The sequence below is a fragment of the Aythya marila genome, assembly GCF_965140915.1.
Source record: "Aythya marila genome assembly, chromosome: 1".
Taxonomy (NCBI): Eukaryota; Metazoa; Chordata; class Aves; order Anseriformes; family Anatidae; genus Aythya; species Aythya marila.
The window spans coordinates 204,629,427-204,655,881 of record NC_139042.1 but is presented as its reverse complement, the minus strand read 5'-3'; the positions used below and the strand labels follow the sequence as shown (position 1 = coordinate 204,655,881).

Below are 26,455 nucleotides of genomic sequence, written 5' to 3'. Positions count from 1 at the left end.
AGAGAGCAGGAGGTGGCAGGAAAAAGTAGAGCAGAAAATGACAGGACCTCATTTAGATCTTTTCCCCCTGCTTGCAAGTAGCAGTGTCCTGCAAATCCCAGCCATGCCATGCACCAAGCATAGGCACTGCAGGGCTTGGCACTGGCCCTTGAGGGTGGGATCCCCTGGGAACGGGGTCTTTGAGGGCAGCTGACCCCAGGAATGGAAAAGAAGCCGAGATGCTTCAGATGTCTGCAGTGCAACCTGGCCTGGAGGGGGGGGGGGGAGAAGGGAAGGGAGTCTTTAGTTTCTTGCTTGTATTAATGTTGTCCCACTCCGGTTGCTCAGGCTGAGGAAAACAACAGGAAAACCAGGCTCCTTTTGCATTGTTGCAGGTCAGGAAGGAGGTTTAAGTAGTCTGTACTTGTGTCCTGTCCTGATATCAGTTGCTTAGGCATAGTTAGGGCATGCTGTTCTGGATCCTGCCCTCTCCATGTTGGTGGCATTTCACTCACTGGTGGTTTCATAATCAGATGAGACACTAGCCAAACCTCACCTTAGACTCTCAGAAGAGACCAAGACCTTCCCCAGGAAGAGTCATGAGCTCTGTTTGCAGACTTTCTCAGCTTCAGCAGCCAGGCAGGAGCCCCCCTGAGCTGCCTTTTCCCTTGGCACCCTGTGAGCTGGGAGCAGGCTGCCAGACATGTCCTGCCTCCAGCGTAGGGATGCTTCAACCAGCCAGCCCTGCAAAGGGAGCACTGGCTTGTTTTTGGGGGGCAAAGGGGCAGGATTTCAGTTCAGATAGCACTTTCCTATTTTATCTGCTCTTGGTCTCTCTGCGTACTTGGCCTGATAAGGCGCTATCAGAGCAGAGCATCTCTGCTGGAGCCACCACTAAGACGTGGCTGGGCTAGAGGTGGCTTTTCCCAACTCCTTGCAGGCTGCCTTGGCCCATTGCCACCCAGAGCCTCTGAGGAGGCACCCAGTTCATAATAGTGGGGAGAAGGGCGTTGGGAGGGCTGCTAGGGGTTTTAGCTCTGTGCTCTTCTCAGGGAGGAGAGAAACTGCAAACGTGGAGCAGAGTGCACCAGCCTGATCCCCTCCTCACTTTCAGCCAGCCTCCATCCTGAAAAAAAGCCTGCAAATAGTTTTGAGAGTATGAGCAACCCAGAAAGTAGAAGGATTTTTCCATCTTAACCCATAACATTTCTTTTCAGGTGTCCATCTGAATTCTGCAGCCTCTCTGGGTAGGGGCTTTGTATACCTGGGTATGAACGTGATTTTCTGCACAGCAGGGACAATTCATACTGATATTTTTTTAGGGCAACAACAAGTCTCTGCTCTCTGTTCCCCTCTGTGCTTTTAAGGACCGAAAACTGACCCTCCCAGCTTTCACTGATGGAGAATCTGCAGGGGTTGGTGAAAAAGGAAGGAGAGCAGACCCATGGCATAAGTTCATCTGGTCAATTGACAAAATATCATTCAGCCGCCTCTTGAGCTGCTCAGGAACACATCAGCCCAGCTACTGAGTGCTGTACTTAATCTCCTATTGATTGGGGTGAGTTGGAAAGGACAGCCTCCCCCACTGCCCCCATTCCCAAATTAAAAACTAAGAGCAGAAGTAAATGCTTTGGCTTTTCATCCTGCCTGAGTGTATAGGGCATTTACCCCTGAAGAAAAAAAAAAAAAAAAAAAAAAAAAAAAAGGTAAAATATGCAGAGAGAAAACACATAGAGAATGAAATATAGCAAAATCAATCAATGCTTACAGTATCTATTAAGCACATTACTCTCTGGACCTTTATGGGAGTACACTTCTGCTGATATGATCATGACATCATTAACATGATATAAAGAATCAGAAAATCAATAGCTTGCTGATGCCCAAAATTAAGGCCATGTAGTACCGTATCTTTAAATACGTGAAATAACAACTTATCTCTGTCATGTCCAAGCTATTTGTAGATGAAACATGTCTCAGAAAGCGGATGGTAATTTGCTGGCCTGCCTGTCACTCCTGCAGCTACCCCCTTGGGTTACTTGGCGTGAAGGTTAGATCACTTTTCTCAACACTTTGGACACAAACAGAGCAGAAAATCTGATCAAGATTACATTGGCATAACGCTGGAGGGACTCCAGACAGGGGGTTGCTGCTCTGGTAGCTGGACAGACATCCCCGTGGAATGGGGATGTGGGCCAGGTATCTTCTCCCATTGCTTTGATTTACATTTTACAGTATTAATGGCATGGAGTTTCTTTGGATTAAGGCACCAGGCTGGGACACAGCAGCTCCACTGTGTTGTGCACTGAGGAAGAAAAGAAATAGAGGCAGGGCAGACTCTCAGCAGGGCTAGCAGAGCTCCTTGCACAAGGAGAGGCTGAAATGATTCTCCCTGAGTGTAGAAAACAAAGGTGGGCAGAGGTTGGGATGCTGCTTGGGAATAAGTGCCTGTGAAAGAGAAAAGGGGGTGAAGGTGTGGGTTGCATTGACCCAGCAGTGAATGGGGATAAACTGGGCATTTAGTGTGTAAGTCAGAAGGAGGTTTCTGGCTGAGAGGAGAATGAATATCTGAAGTAATCTTCCACTAGGATTAAAAGTGCTAAAAATATAGCTGGCTTTATGATAAAGCTCGATAGCATTTCTGTATAAGCTGGTGTGGAGAGGTTTCCTGCAGAAGCACCGTGTGAATCAAGGTGGTCCCTTCCACCCCTGGATTTCACTACCTCTGGATTTCAGATTTTCCAGCTAACATCACCATATAATGCTCCTTTGGTTTGCCATGTCTCTTTAGGAAGCATCCACGAACAGAGTGGGGCTTTGGGTCATCAAACATCAGCTTGTGCCCCATGGGCAGAGGTTGTGTAGGTACAATTGGTGTTGGCAGAGCATGATCCTCAAGAAGATGTTTTGGTTTTATTTTTCAGATCAAAATGGTCAGACTGAAAGGACTTGAGGTGACAGGGAAGTTCCCTGATGAAACATACAGCAATCAGATAGAGCAATCCCTCTTTCAGGCTAGAAGCAGGGATGCTCCCTTGTGGCAGATTTAAGATAAAGAGATGCTTTGTAACATGTGGGCATCAGATGGAGGAGGGATGGAGCAACATATAAATAAGATCTCCCGCAAGGTGATGCCCATGTGGCCTCTCATGCCAAGGGTATGTTTTCAGGAACATAGACCACTGGTGAAAAGGAGAAACAAGCTGAATGGTAGCAGATTTAATTAGCAGGTAAACATGCAGATGTGCTTTTGAGGCCAATAAGACCAGAAATGTGCTGGCAAGGTAGAGACATGACAGCTTTCATGGGGCATCCAGCCAGAGTCAATGGGAGAAGTCCTGGGGTCCTGCTCCATTGAATATATATTTGCAGTAACAAGTGGAACAACTCTTAGGAATGTTATTAGGCACTGGAACACAACTACAAAATTAGTTGAATATAGTTTGGCTTGGGGCAACTATTGCTCCTTCCAACAATTCCTGGATATATTTTGGAATTCAATGGGTCAGGGAGGACTTCCACTAGGTGTTTTGGAAGTTAATAGAGTTTAATAGCAGGAATGTGATCAGACCGTGTAATTTGGCCCCGGGATCAGAGAATGCTTCCTGGTATTGTTTAATATTCTATGAGATGAAGCCATGGCTCCCCATGGCAATGAGACAGTAAGGGGGAAATCCTGGAGGAAAGGCCCAAGCTATTAGATAACAGCCTAAAAAACAGGGCTTCTATAGGAATATTTTCTCAAATGCAAAACTAGGCACAGACACAAAGTCCCAACACATGGTTAAGAAAATGAAGTAGGAAAAAATTATGAGGAATAAGGAAACCTTTGGAAGAGCAGGATCTGACACGGGAAGGAACCTGGTTGTTGCCAGTTAAATAAAAATTAGGTTGGAAAGAGGTTTTGAGAAGTTGAAGCTCATTGTCTAAAGGTGAAGTCATAAAATGCCCTTATCCTTGGCAAGTGGTTGGATTGGGACTTAGCAAAATTCAAGCAGAAAACAACAAAAAGCAGCCCTAATAAATACCTCTTCTAATCAGAGCACGTGGAAATAGTCAGTCAGACAAAATAAAAATATGCTTGCTTCTGTGCATATGCTAGCAGTCTGCTTTAAATGAAAATATTAATAGGATACATATCCCAAAACGGTGATAGAAGGAAACTCATCTGTGCATAAATGATATGGGAACAATAGGGGAGGTCAAAATGCTGAAGAAAGGGCTTTTATGTTAAAGAATATGTAAAATCAAAGGAAGAAAATAGGGTCAATCTGTGCACAAGTGACAAGGGATCCCTCGGGACGGGAACAGCGTTAGGACTCTTTTATTGACCACTTGAAGGTGGCAAAAGTGATTGTGACACGCTGAGAAAAACCCCAAAGGTTGAGAGGGCAGAAAATGCAGTAATGAGGGATTTCAAGTGGCCTCACTTGCCCTAAGCAAATGTCACAATGCTTGGAGCTCAAACCCTTTTGGTAGTAAACCCTCCAAAAGAGAAACAAGTCAGGAGTTACACCTGTCTTCAGGGAACGGTGATCAATGCGGCACTCAATAAGAGTGACCACAATGCCTTCAGGTTCATTGTCCCATAGAAATAAAACCCATAAATAAGCAAATAAAAATGACAATGAAGTTCGGCTTCAAAATGGACAACATAAAAATGAGGAAGCTCGTTAAAAGGAGCAGCCACAAGGGTAAAGTACCTCGTGGTGTCCTGAGGACTGCATAAAGACATCATATAAGAGGCTGACTGTGAAATTATATGATGTATGAAAAAAAGGACTGAAAGATTGTAAAAGAAAATGGAAAAAAAGCCCATTTAAACATCAAGATGAGGAGACATTATTCAAAACTGTAAGTTTTATTCAAAGGAAAAATATATATTGCTAACTATCACATGAATTGCAAAATAATCATAAAGCAACCTCTTTGGGAAACACATTTCTAACCTTGTAAAACTGAATGACTAAAATTTAACAAGGTTCCCTTAGAAGTTTACTTCTTTAACGGGCTCGAGGTGGCTGAAATGTCTGCCACTATATGTGCAGTAAAAAATGTTTTTAGAGCGTAGAAGTCATATTCACAGAAAGATCCTCAAGAAACTCTGGTATGGAATTGCCACATTATTAAATCTCGTTTACATCTCATTGCTTACGCTGGCCTTGATATTGGAGGAATGGAAGGTAGGAAATGTGTTGTTGTTGTTTTTAAGTTGGACTCACGAGGGGTCCAAGAATGAGAATCTATCAATCTGACCTTTTACCTGTCAATTTTGTTGAACCATGATTAAAATTAGAGTGGGAAAAATAAAGCAAAACATTTGACTTGCTGGAGGAGGGGGGTGAGTGTCACAAGCTTATTATTGCTCTTTTAATAAATCAGAGTTCATGTGACATGGCTAATATGGTTAACACAGAGGAGTGAATGCTTTTCCCATAGCAAGGAATTCGAACTATGCTGTCATGGGACGCAAAGAGGAGTCTTCTGGTAGATTAGTAACCGGTTCAAAGATGGGAAATAAAAATGGGAAATAAGGATCAGAAATAAGGGTTCATGATGGGGGGAGAGAATGCAGAGGGGGTCCCACAGGAATCTCTTCTGGCTGGGTTTGGTGCTCATAAATGAGCAAAAAATGGGTGAAGAGTGAAGCAGAAAAGTTAACTGGTGACACAGGGCTTTTCACCCTTGTCAAAAGGAAGTCTGCAACGTGTTGTAGAAGGAATACACAAGAATGCTTGGAGAACAAAGCAGAGAACATCATTACAGGACATCTGTGGTGCTCTCCCATGCTGCGCACACCGGCCACTTTTGATCGTGTCGTGTTAAAATGGATAAAAATGGCAGTGGGAAGTGTGGGAAGCAAAAATGCGGGTTTCTAATGATCTTTAGACAAGGGGAGATTGTGTGACTTGGCAATTTTCATCTTAAAAAAAGAGAGATGACTGAGAGGACTATAATACATCCAGACAATCATGAGCGTAATGAAGAAAGTGAATAGGGGATGATTACTCACCATTTCTCATAACACGAGATCGAGGGAACTTTATATGAGATTATCAGGCGGAATATTAAAACAAACAGAAGAAAGGACATTTTCATACACTGTATCACTCAGCTGTGGCACATTATGAGGCAACGTTACAGGGGCCAGAAAATACAACTGTCTGGAAAGCAATTAGACAAATTAATGAAAGAAAGATCTGTTGAGGGCTGTTCATTGTGATTACATCACTAAAGGCTCTATGTCAGGCAGTCCCCATCTCCTTGCTGGCTAGAAGCTGGGAGTTTTGAGCAGGAGGAGTTTCACTCTGTAATCTCTGTATTTTTATTTTTCCACCTAAATATCTGTACAGGGTCAGAGTGAGTGGCTAAATGGATATTTGGGCCGAGTTTTTATGGTTTTTACTGATTTTTTTTCCTATGTTTCCTATGTTTTCAAAGGCTTCTCATCCTGAGTTTGCACAGCTCTTAAATAAAGAGTCCAAAGACCTGTGGCTTTATCATCCTGACCCTCGGTAATCACAGCACTGTTGGTGTAGGGTGAGCATGATGAGCATCTCTGCCATCATCCCATCCAGAATGCTCCTGGAAGCCCTGTGCAGAGATGCAGTCACTGACCTGGTCCCCACCCTGCCCAGCACACGGCGTGCCTTGGGGTTGGCTTTGGTTCTTGTGTAGAGTTGGAATGAGACAATATTTAGCAATTGGCCTCGTTCTTCCATCCATCCACCCGTGGTCCTGCTCAGAAGCTCCAGCTCCCTCTCGCCGGCCGCAGCTTTTGTCGGCCAGCCGGCCAGCACCGGGCTGAAGTTGTTTCATTAGCTCAGGAACTGCAGGAAGGGGGAGCCAAGATCTTCACTGAAGCCTTTCAGCAGCAACAGCGGGGAGTCCAAATACCCATTAAAATGTGTGCTCTGCTCATCTCAAGTCAGATTTCTTTTTCCTTTCTTTTACTTTTTTGCCTCCCTCTGTCTCATCCTTTGTTTTTTTTTTTTTGCCTTTGATTACAGCTGATGAAGTTTATATCAGTGTTGTCATGGTAAGCATGTTATAAAGTGGTCTTTTCCCTGGGGACCAGGCATCAGGACTCCTAGTTTTGTTTAAAATTGCCAGTGAGGCATGATGCAACTTTTGGGCAACTGTTTTTCTCCTGCAAATCCCAGGTTGTCTACACTGAACAACAGTGACTCAAAAGTTACACTCCCTCTAAGCATACTGGGGGGACGTGTGCTAGATTTATTGATTTCTTCTCGATGGGTGATGCTTGAAGGACAGATTTTGAATGGCAGCTTTATCCGCTCATCTAAACGATGCCAGTGCGAGGTGTGTCAGTGTCACGGCCACAAGCTGGTCTGAAATCCAACCTGCCAGTCACCGTGACAAGGTCGTGAGAGATAGGAGGGATGAGAAATCCCCGAGCTACAGGCGGTCTTCGGGGAATTGCCGAATGGATCCTTCTGGATCTGAGACTTAGTTCCTCCTAGATTTGAGAAATATCTGAATTTTGCTGTTGCTGCATCTCGACTTGTCATGTGAGAGCCTTGTCCATCGTGACCTCTGGGATGGATAGAGTGCCTGGGTTGTTGGGCATCCATCCTGGACAGCCTGGGAATGGGGGAATAGTTATTTTGCAAAGAGGAGTCTGCTGTGGCAAGGGGGTGTCTGGCTTGCTGCTGCTGGCTCCTCTTTCACAGCTGCCTCCAGACATTGACTTCTTGGCACTGAGGATCCGCTTTCTTTGCATGTGATAATTGGTAGTGATTTGAGTGTGAGAATAAGGAAAGAAATCTATAAAATCAGCACAAATGGAGATTGAGCTGTGTCTGAAGGGATGGAGGAAACTGGAAGGAAAATAAAGAAACAATCAGCAGAATAGAAATAGGCACTGACTGCCTACATCACCCAGCACCCTACGGACCCTGTGTTTTCTGGAGGCAATTATTCCTGTAGTTCACTGGCAAGTTGTCATTTTCAATCATTCGCTATATTAATACTTATTTTGTCTTGTGGACAGGTGTCATTGTCTGTGAGCTGGCAAACTTTTATCTTGTGCACAGATCCAACCAGCCCCTGAGAGGTCAAGCCATTATCTCCCAAAGGCAGATACCTTCAAACTAAAACCCCTAAAGAGTTCTTGGACACTGCTGGAAATAGCCAAGTCTTCAAAAGATGTACAGGAGTATTTGTGTTTGTCTCTACTTTTGTAGCTTTTCCTCTCTTTGTGCTCTCTAATCACATTCTTGGAAGTGAGATTTGTGTGTTTTTCTCTTCCTTCTTTGGCAGAAGTTCACCCTTGCTGGTGAAACATCTGCAGTAATGTGTTTTGTGGGTTTTGACTTGATCCCGAGGCCTTCTGAATCAGTGTTATCAGTGTTAAAGATGGATAAAAGAATTTCTTCTGTTATAAAACTGCAGTGGCAAGTGTTTGCTCGTAACAATTTTCTGCCAAAAGATCAAACCCAGAAATATTTTGCTCAGAAGTCAACAATCAGCAGTAGTGTAAGTGGCAGCAGATTTTCATCCTACATTAGAAGAAAATCTCCCTAGCTGTGCTTCTCAAGGTGTACCGTTATTATTGCTCCAAAAGAGTAAAGTTTTTCAATATCTTTGAAAACCTCTGTCTCTCCCCTGCCTCCACATGAGTCTATAGGCATGTCAGTCTGCACTAGCTCTCTTCTTCACCTGATTTACTGATTTCTACTCTGAATTTTGCAGAACATGATGTGTTGTGCATAGGAGAGGATCTCAGGCTCCCTGTATCTGGCTGATATTCTGAGTTCATCCATTTTCTCCTTTGCAATGGGCAGAAATTGCTAATTCTTTCCTTTAAACATCAGCGTATCCATGAAAAGGAAGGAATGGTTCAAGGCTATTACAGAAACATGAGAGAAACATTTGTATTTCAGGCCTGCAGACCAGCCAGTAGGAGACTGTCAGGTGGGAATAGAGATTTGATCCCTCACAAAGCCAATGAATCTTTAGAGCAACACCAACAAATCACTACATGGGTGCTGTGCACACTTTAATTAGATATCGAATCATTGACTAAAAACAAGACCTCCACATACATCTGGAGTCAGCATTCCCCACCCGGTGTGCCCAAGCCGGCTGCTTCAGTGAAGGCAGAAGGTCTGTACCTGCCCATGACCTTCCTCTAATTATTTGGAATCCATATTATGGACATAGCTGCAAAAGGCAGCCAATGCCAGGTGTTTAATTAATAAGCTGAACCAGGTTTTCCGATTGGTGCTCTGGGCTCTTTGCCATTCCTCCATCTCTTTGACATCTGATAAAATTACCCAACACTTTGTTCATCAGAGGTATTTTGTCTGCATGCCATTGATAGCACTTTGGAAAGCTTTGTTGTTTTGTTTTTTTTTTCCTGCTAGGAAAGACAAAAAGGAGTGATTTGTTGGGAAAGCTGATGGAGTCAGGGAAAAGGAGTAATTAGGGAGTTAGTGTTGGGGGAAGGTGGTTTCTAAAGGGGTTCACAAGCAGCTGCTGTAGCTCAAGGTCTAGTTTGCAGTACTGGTAAAGTGTAGTTCTGGTAAACTCAAAATACAAGAAGTCTTATCAAGACTTCACCTGTACAAGATGTCCTAGTGCTACCAAGGCTTTAACCTGTGCTGGAACCCCTTCTACTATGGGATGAGCACAAATAACCCCCCTTCTGCCAGCTTTTTGGCCATGAGTCCAAATAAAGTCCTGCTTAGTAGTAGGTTGTGCCTGCAAAACATGTCATCCTCACAACCACAGTGCCTAAATTACTGCAGGTAAATCAATTAGCAGGTCGTGAGAGGACATTGAGCAGTGTGGAGGTAAACTGGCACTAACCTGTCACCTGAAACTGCCATCAGGGAAATCCCTGACACGGGGATTCGTGTGCTTGTGGAGTGCTCTGCCTAATAGGAGAGGCTGAAACACATCGATAAGGCATGTAGGTTAAGAGTAGGGGAAAAAAATCCTGTAGAAGATGCTTGAAAACCATACACAGAGCAAAGGGAGTGATTTTGGAGATTTGTCCCAATTCCAGATTCGGGGGCTGAATAAGTCAGAGGTGTCCATGGTGGTAGAACTGGCCTGTACAGCCAAAACTTTTGGTTTTGGCTAATTGTGTCATTAATTTGGTGGTTTCAGGAGTATATCTGGGGAAATAACCTCTTGCTGGCTGTTTGCTCCTCTTCCAGCTCACATCCTCCTCCTCACAAACCCTTATTTTCTGCTGCATCAAGGCAGGGGGCAGGGACAAACGTTGTTTGTAGCAGGGGCAAAAATAGCTTTCCTTCCCCCTTGGAATCAGTGGTAGTTGGTTAATCTCTAAATTTCATGGAGACCTTTGTATTTCTTTGACAGATTCCTTTTTTGATCACTGTGCTGACTACAAACATGTCAAAAAAAAAGAGCAACCACAAAGCTGGCAGCCTTTCTGCTTGACTTGAGAGGGGAGAAAAGTTCCTGGTCCCAGCTAAAAGGCAGGCAGGGAGTTATCCAGATTGTCTGTCCATCTCCCCATCTATCTATCTATCTATCCATCCATCACATTACCATCATTCACGGGTAATAGTCCTAGTTGTAGAAAACACAAATCTCCTCATTTCTTTCCATCGAATTAGAAATTTATACAGAAGAATTACCGGTGAGCTTGCTGCTGTACAGGTGCTGTAATAGATTTTTTATTGCACTTTCCATACAGAGCCTGCAAAAGCCCAGCCATCCCAACGCTGCACTGACTTCATCAATTCTTGTGACTGCTAATGCTGACACTGTGCTGTTTGGCAGCCTCCATTAAGAATGGTTTGCCCCATGATATTAACAGGCAGTGAAGCTTTGTGCTGATGGATAAAGCGCGGTGTAAAACCTGATTGGAATCAATCAGAGTAATTGTCTGGATGTGTGGTGGTTAATAGGAAACGTCCTGCATATTATTGGCTGGTTTATACAGCGAAGGGATTAGCTTTCTGCTGCCTTTCGTGGCTCACATCCTCTCCTGAGCCTCTGGGGGAGGTGATGGATCTGCTGGGAGGCTCAGGACACTGTGCTGGCGTTGCATCCTGTGTCAGACTAGGAGACACAGATTGGAGAAGATCCCTGGGTTTTATATTTGTCCTGGTGACTATTCTTCCTTTATGGTCACTGCTAATAGCTGGACGAAGGGCAGCAGCCAGCCTGCTTCATGACTGATGCTAAGCCTAGGCCAGGGCTTTGGGAAGAAGCGTGCAGCAGGGAGCAGGAGGAGGAGAAAACTGTCTCTGAGCCCTGATGTGCTGCAGACTCACAAACACAAGCTTGGATCCTCTCAGGCCAGCCTTCCTGACAATGTTGGGAAGAAACTCTGCAGAGAGATGTTGGGAGCCCATCAGCCCTCAGCACCCAGGTTTCAGCCCATCTCCCTTGCAGAGGCAGCCTGGGTGGATGGGACGAGCAAACCCATGCTGAGCTTGCTTTGATTCGTCCAGGGACCAGAATAACCCCCCCGAAACATGCTGCACAAATAGGAGGACGCTGCAATATGCCTCCTACCCCCCCAGGAGGACCTCAGCAGTGTCTGCACAGTGAGACACGCTCTGATCAGGCAGTCCACGAGTGAGCCAAAGCCTTTATGGCTGCAGAAAGCAAGTGGATCATCGTGCTTGGAAAATTTCCACCTGAAGTAGGAGCAACCTCTCTTTCCAGCATCCTTTTCTTATGGGAAGGGTTTAAAACACACACAGATCTCAGCTTCCTCCTGTGATCAGCTGGTCTTCCTGGGCATACTTGCTGAGGGCTCTCAGCTTTCTCCCCTAACACACAGATTCATCTACTGTTTTTTTTTTTTTCTATTTTTTACTTTATTTTTATTTTCTTTTGCTGTGTTTTGGTGCATTTATTGTTAGCAAGTATAAGAAATCTCTGCCACACCATCCTAAAACACAGGCAAGCCTCACTTGCGTTTCAGGTGCAGGAGACTCACTCTTGCCCAAGGTCATGAGCATCGCTTTTAATTTAAATTCAGAGCTAGACACCTCTGCATCCCTGGAAAGAGAGCTTTCTTGCAGACTGAGCTGCTGATGCTGTGCAGTCAGGAGGAGAGGGAGAGCAGGCTTTGGCTGGGAGAGGCCAGCTCCCCTTGGTGGTCAGAGCCCTGGGTACCATTTGAAGTGCAGCGGGCAGGGATCCTAATGAAAGAGCTTTTCAAGCCCTCGTTTCTCTCCTTGGTGAGTAGAATACTATTAACCTTTAAGGCAAAATTATATTTCGGGCCTCTGGGAAGCAGTAACATTTTACCGAGCTGCACTGGGGAACTGGGTAAACAATGTTAACTCTCTCCAGCCCCATTTCAGTGCCGTTTTGGGGCGGTTTTGTGTGCATACCCTGCTGAACTGCTGAGCAGAGCTCTGTGCTCTGGAGCCCCTTGTTGCTGGAGATCAGTCATCCCTTGCTGAAATTCAGCATTTATGTCCCAATTTCTGTGTGTTCAGTAACTGGTTTTCAGTTGAATCCATGAACCCCAAATCTCTGTGTGGTTATTTTGCCATTTCCCAGGTCCATGCAGCTGTTGGACAATAGCTCTGGCTTTTGGCATCTGAGGATGTGGTTTGTTGAGAGTCAGGCCATAGGACACCATGGTCCTGTAGTGTGATTTTTCACACAACTGTGGAAAAAAAATGCCATATGTAGCACTGCTATTAAACGAGGTCCTGGAGGTGAGCCCTGCTGACTCCACCTTGAACATCCAGATGCTTGTTGCACCCAACAAACTGTTGCAGCTTTGATAGTCTGGAGGCCTTGGCCAAGTCCTGTCCTACACTTGGTTGGTGTTTGAGGTCACAATATTCCCAAGACCAACCTAAAGATGTGCACATTTGTGTGTCAAGCTGAAACAGGCTGCTGCTATCTCTGAACTCTACCAAGCATCCATGTGTGCAATGCTCAAGAGCTTCTAAAGCAGTAGAGTGCTGGAATTACTTCCTCGGGGAAAAATAAATATATAAATAAATAAGGCTAAAAAGTGAGATCCTTTCTTCCATTCCTTTAAAAAAAATAAAAATAAAATCAATCCTTTCCTCTTTTCTCTTTCCCAGTGCTTTACTCCATCTCTAGCCCCACTTCCAGCCTGCCCAAGGCCAAGCACTGAGGGTCAGGCAGCCAGGGGTAGCAAGGGGGGCTGTGAACCGCTGAAGCCTTGGCAAGGAGAAAGCAGGAGCCACAATCCGAGGATGAAGTCAACACCTTGGGTGGAAAATTAAATCAGCGATGCAGTGTGAGCCAGAAAAGCAAGCAATGCAACAGCAGCAAAGCTGGCTTCCAAATTGAAATGTGTTTGCTGGGGATTGTCCATCGGCTTGGGGAGTTATTATTTCCATTTCTCTAGATATGAATTAATTTCTAGAGAACTTAATCATCCCCTCCCTTCTCCCCTCCACAGCCCCCTCTTCCCCTCTCCTTCTAATTTTCCACTTGACTGGGGATTCTCTGACAGTGAAAATTCAGGCTGGCTTAGAGGAGGTCCATGCAAGCTGCTCCATTAGACTGGATAATCTCATTGGAACCAGTGGCTTGAATAATAACACCTTCACCCCGTGTGCTGCACAGGATTCATGCCACGCTTCACGACTACAGGGATGGCTCCGTGGGGCAGGGATGAGTGAGGATGAGGATGCTGCAGCCTGTCCCACCAGCTGATGTCTCCACTTCTGCCTTCCCTCAGAGAGTTGTGCAGGATCTTTTAAGTCCTGGGGCTTGGTATGCTTTAGCCTGTTGCCAAATCTGCCCTTTACCTTCATATTGTAGGCAGAAATCATTGACCTATTCCACCATCTCCCTACATGCAAAGAATAAGCCTGGTTCTAGATCCAACCAGGCTTCCTCAAAGAGTCCTATTATTGATTTACAACCCACCTGAGAGCACAAACACACAGCTCTGTTTCTGCTTCCTGCTCTTTCCCTCAGTGCCCAGTGCCAGAGCATCCTCTATCTTCCATCTACAACCAAAAGCCTGAGTCCTGCAACCAACCTGAAAGATGGGTTGTTTGAACCCAGCAGCATCCTGTTTGGTTCTTTTGGGGTTGATCCTGAAGGACACCAAGTCCAGCAAGCCTTTTGCTCCTTGCGGTCATGCCTGAACTCCTGTCCATCACAAATTATTGTGCTGGGAGATGTGTCCTGATGGATGGGTCATGCAAGAGAACCAAATCCACAAACCAGCGCTTGAATTCCTACTTTTTTCCACATCCTCAACCCTTTCCAAAACTGGATCCATGCTACCACGTCTCCACATCCCATGTTGGAGAACTTGTGGGTGCTGTCACAGCCAGTGATACCTTCCCCAGGTGATTCCCCACACATCTGCCATCACATCCTAGCCACCCTGTGCACCCAAAAGCCCCAGAATTTTCCTCCAGACGCTATGTGATTTCAAAGGGCAGGAAACTAGGAAAATATGTGTGGGAGATGAACACCTGGAATGTATAATAAACGGCTCTATTGCCATGCATCTGACAGCCCGGCCTGCTGGAGGTCATTCACACCGCCACAGCAATTTTTCAGCATTTAACCCATCCCTTCATCCATGCACAGCAGAGGGAAAATTCATCCACAACATGCCAACAGCCTTTTCCTTGCAGCTGGAGCTTTAGCTGGTCATTCTTAGAGCAGCCTGAAGTCCTGGTCCTCATAATTCTTTGGGGTTAGCTCTGGGTCGACACTTGGTTGATATGGGCTTTAGCAGGAAAAGGAGGCTTAGGTGGAAGGGAACCGAACCTGATCTCTGACTTTTTGCCTGGGCAGTGAGACTGAGATGAGAAACATTCCCACTTTTTATTTCTCTGCTCCCCCAGTTCTCTTTCCTAGTGCACAGCATGAAGGAGCTGAGCTGTGATAGTCAGGATAAGGTATACCTTGAGTAGAGATTTCAGTGTTATTTGGGTCTGCGTTGGGCTGAAATGCTATTTTAGGTACATGGGAAGCTCTGCCTTTGACCAAAACCCTGGGTATCTGTAATGTGAGGATCTGAAAACAATCATATAAATATATTTTCCGTTTAATTTGTGGCTTGTGCAATGGTTAATTTAGCTTTATATCCACTGCGTGTTTCTTCATTGCTCCAAAAAGATGGATGCTCTAGAGATGGGAAGGGGGCTTGAGACACAGTCTGGGTGCTGCTCTGCACAGGTGTCTGAATCCTTCAGACTGCAAATCCCATACCAGGGACTTCCCATCATGCTGAGAAAACCAAGCCCAGGCTACAAGGTTCTTGGTCTGTTTTTTTTTTTCCTTAGTGAAGTCAAACTTTCCATGCAGAGGTCCTGACCCTGCCAACCCAAGCCATGGTGCAGCCAGAGACCTCCTTTTGGAGCCGTGTATGGGAACAAGGACTTGGTGTAATTCTGTCCGTGCTGCCCCGTGGTTTCTCAAGCTGTGGGTTGTACTGCTGCAGAGCACAAGGAAAAAAAAATGTGCCCAGAGGAAGGAACTGTCTCTGCCAGCAGCAAGTAGCGGAGCTCCAGCTCACGTCACTGTCTGCTGGCTCTGCTGCCGGGGGACGTGGCAGATGGATGGATGCTCATGGGCAGGAGGAGGAGGGAAGGAGCTGAGGAGTGACGTGAAGGAGGAGGTGGTGATGAAGGTCATAAAGGAGCAGTGGGGACACAGAGCCTGGTTTGAGAAGCTCTGTGTGGTCCCTCGTCCCCTGCAGCCTTCAGCATAGGGCTTTTTGGGTTGCAGGGTTTCTAGAGGTGAGGGTTGTTTTTTTTTTGGTAATCAGTGCTCAAGTCCAGCCAGTCCGTCCTGTGGAAATATTTCCTTCCTTCTCGCTACATTTTCCCAAGTCAGGACAGCAGATGCTAGCAGTGAAAGAGCAATTAAATGACATGCTGGCTGAGCCTGGCAGCGATTCAGTGCTGCGTAAGTGGGGGACCCCTTACGGTGCGCTTCCCACGGCTCCCCAAACCTCCCTGCAAACCTCCTTGAGCACAGATGCTGCACTCCTTTGCACTTTTCCTGCCCTATTTATCCTTAAAGTGGTGAGGCTGAAGAAGCACCAGCTCGTTCTACCCTTCTCTCAGGACTCCTGGGTAGGGAAGCGGTCTTGGCAGGGGTTCACAGGGAAGCGTCAGGCCCACCAATTTGGATTAGCTCTGATCTCTGTGTGAATTGGGCAAAACACTCCACATTTTACCATTCTGGAGGCTTGGGCACCTCCCGTCATCTTCACCAGCAGATGCTTGGCTCTTAAGCCACAGTGACAGGGAAAAGATGGAACACGTTTCTCTGGAGCTACCTGGGAGATGAGAGATGCTCCCACCAAGAATTCAGGGAAGAGCTTCCCAGGAATCCGAATCAGGCCATGAACAAAGAGCCTCAGCCCCTTTGAAAAAAAGTATTTTGCATCAGCCCTCGCCGAGGAGAGCTTGTAGGAGCGAGGGAGAGCGTAGGTGTTATCTACCCAGGTTCTCGGGAAGACACTCACAAATATTATTAACATGAATAGGAAGCACCATGATAGGATGCTCTCTGGGAAAAGTAATTTTGTTCATTAATTACTTGCCTTATCTAGCAACCTTGTTCCCTTTCTTGCTTTTTTCTTCTTTTTTTTTTTTAATTTTCTTTAAAACGACTGTAAGTGAATTCAGGGCTGGGAAAGTTATTTCACGGCCTCCTCAGAGACAGGAGGAGAGCTGGTATTACTCAGGTAGCCTTCAGCCGAATCTTCGGGGGTTTTTCCATCTTCATTTGAAGCCCACTCTTTTATCGGCAGATGGCAAAAGGTGGTTGCTGGCAGATCCCTGCTATTTCTTTCGTGTGGACCACCTCAGTGCTCTGCATCAGCTCACAGGCGTGCCTTTGGCTTCAGCCCAGGCTGCCGCTTGTGATTTCGTCCTCTGAGCTTCACCTCCTGCCTTTAGCTTCCAGGCTCGTGTTCTGCCTGGTTAGTTCGGAAACAAAGGAGTCAGAGGGCTGTGGTGTAAGGGATGGCAGAGCAGGGACCCTACAGCTTCTGAGAGGTCCTTTCCTGGCATCTTTGACCCTTGCAAGGTGTTGGAAAGGGTCAGTGGATGAAGGCAGGTAGTACGCGTGCTCCCAGATGTCAAACATGAATGTTGTTTTTATTATTTTTTTATTTTATTTTATTTTATTTTGGACTGTTTCTACAGCAGGGAATAGTTTTCTTCCAGAGACCTGTGCACATTTCCAGCACAATTGCTGCTAGGCACTGCTTCAAGGTGGTTTGCAGTGTCGGGTGGGGATTGGGAAATGCCAGCCTTCCTCAGGGCAGTAGCAGGGGTTTCACTGGAAGCTAAAGACACCCAAAGACAATGAAACTCACCTAAAGTTGCCCAAACTGAAATGCCACCATCGCCTGCAGCCTGGGACTGGCACCCGCCTGGAGTCCTGCCCCAACCCAAAGCTGTTCAGCTCCATCCTTAACTGAAGCTGCAGAGCTTTGGGTATTTAATTCTATATTATTATTATTTTTGAGGTGTTTCTGAACGTGATGGCTGCCACATGGCTGGGAGGGGATGGACAAGGTTTTTCTGCAATGCTAAGCAGCACCAGCTGAGGGTTCTGTGTCCACATCACCTTCCGCAGTCCCCCTCCCTCCTTTCCACGCTCTTCCTCCCCCGGTGCCAGCCAACAATTTCCAATTATTCATCGGACAAAAGCTCCAAGTTTCCAGGGATTTGCATGTGAAATGCTCCCGTTCATCTCAGGCTTGAATGAGCCATCAAAATGCTCGTCGGGGATCTCTCCTGCGGGCACACACACACACACACACACACGTACACACAAATCATCCATGGCTGCACCCAAGCCCGTGTGGTCCTTGGGCCACCTCTGAAACAGCGACCTTTGTTCCCAGAATGGGACCAGGGGGCAGGTTGTGCATCCCTGGACCCCCCCAGGCAAGATTAGTGGGGCCAAGAAGGTCTTCATCTCTGAAAATTTGGGGAGGGGGGGGATAAGGCGAGGAGAAGGAGCATGAAATCCCCCAAAGCACAAGGGGGAGGGATGCTGTTTATTGAGTGCGTGGCTTTGTAGGGTGGGAGGTGGAGGAGCAAATCCCTTGCACCCACGCCCCCCCAGGGCACCCAGGGTGGGCTTATTGAATTGCTTGGATAGAGGGAGGAGCCCACCTGGGGACAGAGATAACGGGAGGGCGGCGGGATTGCCGTTCTGCAGCGTAAGCCGGGTGAGTTATCAGGGCAGAAATTCAGCTTCTATTACCATGCATTAGAATAGATTAGCAGGCAGAGCAATTAGCAGCCTCGCTCCGTTTGGCCAAGTGACAGGGCCGGTGGTGGCGGGGCAGGAGGCACGCGGCAAGGAGCTGGCTTTTGGCAGGGTGGCCCAACGCCGCCCCAGGATGGAGGGGACTCGTGCTCCTTCACCTCGGGGTTTGTCCCTGCTGGGCTCTGAGCCAGGCACCGAAAGGGGCAGGGATGGAAGCGAGCCGTGGTTGTCGGTCAGAACGTTTTTGTGGCTCGTGGTTTCCAAAAAAATTGTCCAGGGGAAACACAGAGCCTTTAAAAATGGATTTCGGTTTCCTGGTGGTGGTCACCTTTTGAGGTTGTCTTTTGTAGGTCTCTTTACAACAGTCCACAGCCTTCTGAGGCTTCAAAAACCAGCAGTAAAACAACACCACCACTTCCCCAGGCCACCCCTTTTCCTTTTTATAACCCAGACCCATCTCTGATGTCCAGAAAGCATCTTGGAGAGGAGAGCCTCTTGGTGGTTAGAGCCAGAGCCTAAAACAAGGCTCCAATTCCTTCCTCAGTCTTCTAAATCATGAATTCCCCTTGTTACTCCTTTCCTTCTGTAGGGAATCAGAGCTGTAGCCCCCTTTCCACCTTGCCATGCTTTCCAATCAAGCCATGCCCAAGCCGTGCTGAGCTCAGCAGGACCCTGGATGCAGATGAAGTCGCTGGAAAAGCTTCCCAACTTCTCCCTGCCAGGGCAGGGTTCCCAGGAATGATCCTTGCCACAGTTTCAGTTCTGTTTTCTCCTTTTCCTGTAGCATCTCCTGCCTTGTAGTCCTGAATGGAGTATCCCGGGCAGTTGATAAAATTTAACTCCTTTGTGCCAAGGAGAGCTACTTTTCAGTTTTCTCCTAGCAGGGCTGGAGGGTAACCTGGAGGCCAGGAAGAATAGACAGGGAAGGACGACTGTTCACCACATAACCACGAAAAGTTTAAGGTCAATTATGCCTGCGTCTCGACATTTATGGCATCCCTATTCTTAGGACCCCGAGGGAACCTGGAAATGTCAAAACATTGCTAAAACTGACCTTAAACTTTACACGTTGGTGGGACTGAATCTCCTTCCTTTTCGCAACTCCGGCCACAAAATTGCTTTGGCTGCAGCAGAGGGAAAGGCAAATTTCAGCTGCTCCCTCCTTCCCCAGCCTTGCTCCCCCCTTGTGATGAAGTGATCTCAGGAGACACTAAGCTGTGCACGTTGGTCAGACTCTTACTAAAACACACTTCTTATTATGTCCCTTGTTCTTTCTAATTGCTCTAAATCCTGTCTCATCCTCCTTTCCAGTTGGAAAACCCCAAAACTTTTCCCTTAATAAAACTGAAGCTGTCACATTGCATCCCATCCTGAAAGAGGGACCAGACTAATCAGTTTGATTCTGACCTCTACATCCAGCCTGCGTGCATCTCCACCCCAGGACATGCATTTCTGTGTCCTGCTGTCCTGTTCCCAGCCTCCTGTCCCCAACCCTGATTGCAAATGCCATTAGGAGGCTTTGCACTTGGCTTCCACCGAGCTCCCTCTGCTGACCACCTTGCAAAAGGCTTCACAGACCTAGCTGGTTGGTCTCTCTGTGGACATCCCCTCTGCTTTCGAGCAAGGACTTCAGCACGGCAGGGTCTTGGATCTGGTAGGACATCAAGGCGAGCACCCCATGCTGGTCTGGGGGTCGTGATCTGCCAGAAACTGCCTGGTTTTGTGCAGAGAGAGGAAAACTGAGGTGATATGGTGATGCTGAAAGGCTCCTTGCTGCTTCCCAGGCTCTGCAGGATTTTTGACACACTGAACCAAAAGTGCTGGTGTGCAAGGCTGCAGGTTTTGGGAAACAGTGAGGCTGGGCTGGGAAATCTCAGATTGCCCTTGGAGAAGAAATTTCTTTAAACTAAAAGAGGTTTAGATTAGATATAAGGAGGAAATCCTTCCCTCTGAGGGCGGTGAGGCACTGGAACAGGCTGCCCAGAGGAGCTGTGGCTGCCCCATCCCTGGGGGTGCCCAAGGCCAGGCTGAATGGGGCTGGGGGCAGCCTGGGCTGGTGGAAGATATCTGGAATTAAATGATTTTTAAGGTCCTTTCCAACCCAAACCATTTTCTGATTCTATGATAAGAAGTGTTGGAAGAAATGGAAAAATCCCCTCCTCGTGCTTCATCTTGCTCTGGGGCAGCTGGGACCATCTGGGCTTCTCAGGGACGGAGAGAAGTCTTCAATTTGGGGTTATGTCCCACCACTTGGGATAGTTGATGGTTCGGGTTGTAAAGGGTTGGGGTGCTGTGGCTCTGACCATGGGGGTGTTCACACGTCCACACTGGTCCTGCACATCCCTGTACTCATGGAGAGTGTGGGGTGTGCAAAGTGGCTGCTGGTCCCTTTGTCCCCACCTTCCTGCCCTCTCCCCGTGTCCCCATCCTTCCCCTCGCCCAGGCCCGTGTTCTTTTTCCTCGTATCCTATTCTCTGTAGGGTTGAGCCCGATGTGGTTAGGAAACATATGGCAACCCTGGTGATGAAATTCAAGGAGACAGACAGCTTGAGAAGAGGAGAAGGCAGGTCCAAAATAAAGAGTGAATTTAAGGACATGAGCTGAAAACCATGGGCAAATGGGTCCAAGCTGAAAACATGAAACTGGAAAAGGGTGAGGAGAGGGACAGGGGCAACATCTCTATGTTACGTGCTCCACACCATAACAAAAAGCAATGGTCAGGCTGGGGAATTGAAGAGGGGATGCAAATGGGGATGCCAACATGGTCCTGTGTCCCAACAGACCATCCCGTCCTGGACCAAGGGTCTGTCCTTGCTGGGCGCTGGTGCCTGGGTCAGTTCAGCAGTGCTGGGGGAAGGTGTGAGCAAAGGGTGCCTGTGATTATTCTGTCAAAAGGCGAGCCAGTCTGTCCCCTGCAGGAAATGTCACCGTTTGGAAGCTGAAAGGAAAGCTGAAATGTCAAAACCTTTTGCAAAACGGCGATGCCCACCAATTACCCGTTGGGAGGCGGTGGCAGGGTGTCATTTCGGGTTGCTGAGCAGACCCAAGTCATTGAACCTGGTGCTGCCTCACCCTCGGCATCAAGGAAGGAGCTTTGTGTCCCTCTTCCTCCCTGGGAGCCCACCTCCCCAGTCGCTTTATGAGTTTTGCAATGCAAGAGCAATCAAAACAGAGCCGCTGTGCACTGAGTTGTGAAGCCTCTAAAAAGAGAATTAATTCGTTTGGATTTCATTGGTGGGATTTGTTTTTTTTTTTAATGGTAAGTCTTTTTTTTTTTTTTTCTGAATAACAAAAAATATCTGTAGTATGCTAACAGCAATCTGTAAAAAAACAGCAAAACCAAAATAACTGTTCTGAGTAGCAATTTCTGATCAGATCCAATCATCACTCTTTTGTCTAGAAAATTGTTTTAATTGACAAAATTGCATATCAGGCCTTTTCTATTGCCAGAAAACTGACAACATTTTTCTTTGTCTCATATTAGAAAAGTTGGGCGTTTAATCTGCTTGTGAAAAACTTAGAAAAGAAAAGAAAAACAGAATCAAAACTGTCTCCTGTTTCAGCAGCTATGGGTATAAACACGACAGGCTCCATCAGGACTAGGTGCTGTTTTTCTGACTGCACTGTTTCCACACTCAAAAAAAGGAGAGAACAACAAAAAAGCCTTCTGGAAGCTTCCTCCTTGGCTTTCTCCTCCCAGGACTATCAGTCTCTGTCTATTTTGTCCACGCAGGGTGTCAATTAGGCTGGGCTCCAGCAGTGCCCACCAGCTCTGGCTGATGGTGTGAATTAGCAGAACAAGCTCCCAGGACACAACACGGCACCGCCACGGAGCAGCTGAGCTCTGGGCATTCCTCAAGCCCAAAAAGAGACTCGACGTGTGGTTTTATACGGGTTTTGTATGGCACAGAAAAAAATTACCACTAGAAAGGCTGGGTGTAAGGGCCATTGTGTATTTTGAATGAGTTTAGTTTGGCATCCCAAGTGACGCTGAGAGGTATGGGCATGAGGAAAAAGGGCACAACTCAGGGGGCTGAGGGGTTTGGCCCTAATGAATGGCTGGATGGAGGTGTGGAGACCTTGTAGTGTCGGTGTAACACGTGTCTCCCTCGTGGTGTAAGAGATGGGAGGTTGCAGAGCTGCACAGGGGATCTGCATCAGGTCCCAAGAGCATCTGCAGCTCTGCCAGCCTGCAGGAGCCCTGCTGGGGAGGGGACATGAACAACATCCCTCTCATTTCCCTCTGCTAAACAAATGGCAGTCACCCAAAGCAAAGTTAGGCATTTCAGTCAGTAGTCAGGTGGAGAGATGGGCAAAAAGCACCAGGAACAGAGGAACACTTCTCTTGGAGACACTTGTCTCGCCCCACTGCTCTTAGCTCTACAATCAGCATCTTTTCCCAAGTTTGTTCCCCATTCCTGGACCCTACATGGTCAGAAGAGCCATTTTTACCATCATCTTCAGCTTCCTGAGCTAATCTCCATCACAGCCACTTTATCACCGTTAGCTGAGGTCCCGTGAGGTCTGGGTGGCAGATGTTGTGCATGGGGAAAATAAAGGGCTTGCAGATGGATGAGTACCCCGCTCAGGTCTTCTTATGTCTTGTCTAGCCAGGTACATGAAGCACCTAACATTATTAACATTATTAACCCATCATTGACATTATTAACCCTACTAACACTGGGCACTTAAGACAAACCCTGGAGGTGGTGGATTGAATCTGGGCTTGGTCAAACCAAGCCCTAGCAAAGCAGAAGAGCTTTTGGCATCTCACTGAAGATGTGGAATTTTTCTCCTTATGTTTTTGCACCAAATGCTTGCAGAATGTGACCCTGGAGGTTGTTTTAGGTCCCAGATTACAGAGCCGGGCTTGGGTGCAATACTGGATCCTACGTGGCATCCTCAAGAGACCTGGGATTTACTCTGCTCTCTGACACGTGTATATGCTTCTCTTTCCCATCTCTGAATGGGAATGTCTCAACCTCAGAGAGGTGTTGTGAAGATTAATTAGCTCCAGGCAAAGCCCTTTGAGATCCTCAGATGAGAGATGCTACAGAAGTGCAAAGTATTAATTTAACATTATTAAAATAATTGGTTAGTGGATGGTGAACAGAGGGCTGGTGTGAGCGGTATTTATTCTTTAATGGGAGATGAGGGGGAAATAACATTCCTCATGGTTCAGTGGTAGGAATGGTGTCTTAGTGTTTGTACTAATGGGTTAAACAGCGGCAGGACACCTCCAATTGTTAAAGATGCAGCTGATAATGAAATAGCAGGTGTTATTAAGATATACAGAGAGGTGTCATGTCTATAACATAATCTTATGCAAATAAGTCCGGGAGAGAAATATGCTCTTTTAGGTGTCTTAAGTGTAATGCGATGCCACCGGGTGGGAGTTACACACTAGCTAATTACAGCATGAATAGCACCAAATTGGGTTATATGGCAGAGGAAAGTGATCTCGGCATATTGACAGGCCCAGCATGTTGGAGTTACTGATACTTTATTAAAGGGAAACAATTATTGGCTGTGCAAGGTACTCTTCTGCATAAGCAGCAACAAAGAAGGCAGGAAATAGAGCAGAGGAGCGTGCAGCTCATTTTTGGGGCTGCAACGTCCCCTCTAGGCAACTGCCTTCAGCAGCTGGGCGCTTTGCCTTGTTGGTTTTGGCTTTTCAGCTGATACCATTCGAGGACTTTGGGAAAGTGATGCTAGAGAGCAATCCTTCCTCTGCTCATCCTGTGGAATGATGTAATATTTCTGGTAGTGCAGAAGAACACAGGTGGAAGAAGATTTCTTTATGGCGGGTCTATGTCTTTTTCTGCTCCCCTGAAAATCCACCAAGCTTTGCCTCTGAAGAACCACAGTTGCAGATGCTGAGCAGACACCAGTGAGAGAATAGCATGTGAACACTTGGGATGCTCCACGTGCTCCAGCTCAGGATAAAAAGGTGGTTCAGGAAAGGGAGAGAGGTGAAACCATGGGCATAAGGCTCTGGAGAAGAGCCTCCACCACTCCTCCCCGCATGGTCAAAGCTGTAGGACACACTGGCAGGAGGCTTTATCCCTTTAGTATTGATCTCTGCAGCAGCTGGGATCGGTTACCTGGGATCAGTTATACAGCTGGCTCAAGGAGAGGGTTCGTGATGCTGATTTAAGGGCTTGAACCCCTCCAGTAACCCAGAGCCAGGCTTGGTTTGGTTCTGTTCGGCAGAGCTCCCCCAGTTGTCACATCCGGGCATCAGCCACAACCAGGTGACTTTTTTTCTTTTCTCCTTTGTTTTAAATTGAGAAATCACATTGGAAAAGTCAGACAGCCAAAGTCAAATGTTACGAAGTGGCAGAGCTGAGGTCATACACGGAAAAAAAGAAATAATAATGTGTGATCCTGTAATTAAAGTCTGGCTCGCAGGGTGTCAGTGCAGGGAGCAGATTTAAGAATGCAGGAACTGCTCTCAGCCTGCCAGTACCTAATTCCTGAGAGCCTGACACTGCAACCTTAACTTCAAACTAAAACCAGGCTTAGTTTGGAGCAGTTTTTCATCATTTCATCATTTGTATGGTAATACACCTTTCAACAGACATCGGGGCTGTAGGACGCATCAGTCTAATAGAGAGTGAGTCTTTGGTCTGAAGGGCTACATGTTTTAAATGCCTGTGACCAGGAAACAGCAAGGTAAGGTGGTGGTTATCATATTGCAGCTCCGTGGTAGTGCTGGGAATGCAAACCAGGTTCCTTGAAGCTTGGCCTTTACCTACGTGTTGCCCTCCCGTGTGCTGGATGTGTCTGCAACCTATTGAGCTATTACGCTCGAACAGAGCCTGCCCATTTAATTTTAGGAAGCCCAGATGTTTCTGCCACGCTGCATGGGGAGAAAATAAATGGGAAGGGGCTGGACTGTGGAATTTGGGCACTTGCATTTTGACACCGAGCCCAAAAGAGTTTTCTTCCAAGCTATCCTCAGGGGAGGAGTTCCCACGCCCCACGGAGCTTTGATGGGATTGCTGTGTCTGTTTGTTTAATGGAAGTGCTTCCCAAAATCTCAGGTCAGCATTTTGCTGGGCCTTTCGTTCCGTGCTAGGGGACTCAAGAGTTCTGAGAGCAGTTAATCGCCAACCTGCCTGGCCCTCTGGAGACTGCACGTTTAAAATTCCTGATCCAGCATGCGGCAGCACTAAAGGGGACTTAATGGTATGAAGGCTCCCAGGGAGCAGAGCGGGAGCTGCAGCGCTGCTCTCCCTCTCCTGCAAAGCAAACCCAGAGCCTGCTGAGAACAGCAGAGATCTCCCTTTACAATTCCTGCCGCTGGAAACACCAAACTTTTCTGCACCAGAAAGATGGAGCAATTTGAGTTTTAAATTGGGGTGTTCATTTTATCTAGTGTCAGCCCCTAGAGAGAAGCCAAACCCTAAATTTTCAGTCCAGACCGCAAGCTTTGTAACACTCAGGTTCAGCCATGTATTGGGTTTGTTTTTGCGTGTCTTGCCTTGTATTTGTCTGCAAATCCCTGTGTGTGTGTATGCAGCAAGGACGTCGAGGGGTGATCTTGCAGCTAACCCTCCAGCAGCCCCTGTGTGTTCTCACAACTCAGGCTCCAAAGTCTGGGAGTGGGTGAATAATTTAACATCCGCACTTAGTCTTTATAGCTGATTTTAATGGGGGGTAATAGCATTGCTAATAACAAAATCCATTGAAGACACCCCGTGCAAGTCCATAACATTAGCTTAATGGCAAAAGGTAATTGGCATGCAGTTGGAGCTGTCCTTTTGTGTTAACCCTGTGGGTTTCTAGGCGGACGTCCTCTTTGAAGCTGTGGACTCAGCACCACGTGTTAAGTGAAATACAAATGTGTTTGTGCCAAGGGAATACAAACCTGGATTGAGCCAGGATGCATTGCTACCGATTCACATTTTTGCTTTGTGTTTACACCTGGCGGAGAAGACAAGAGATGGTGAGAGTGCTGAAAGCACCGATGGCCATGAGTGAGCAGTGGAAGGGTTGGGGGCTTGTGCTGCCCAGGTGCCACACACCCACCCCTTTCTCTAAACTGTCACTCTTTGGGAATACAGGGACTTTTTAAAATTCAGCCCTGGGCACTTCTAATCAGGCACTTTCAAACAAGATGCTAAAGAAAACTATGCCTGTAAGGATTACTCTAGTTACTGGGTAATGGGTTGGAGGCTGCTCCTTCCCAGCATGGAGGTACCAGGAACCCAGAAGCATCACAGATTTGTGGTCTCCTCAGCAGGGCTAATGAGCATGGACT

General features: G+C 46.9%; 1 protein-coding gene across 1 annotated transcript in view; it reads left to right on the top strand.

Annotated features, from left to right (window-relative positions):
- Nucleotides 1–26,455, top strand: part of PLXNA4 (plexin A4) — a gene marked incomplete at its 5' end in the record, with an annotated part of 374,119 nt that overhangs the window by 243,638 nt on the left and 104,026 nt on the right. The gene's annotated exons all lie outside the window — the stretch shown is intronic.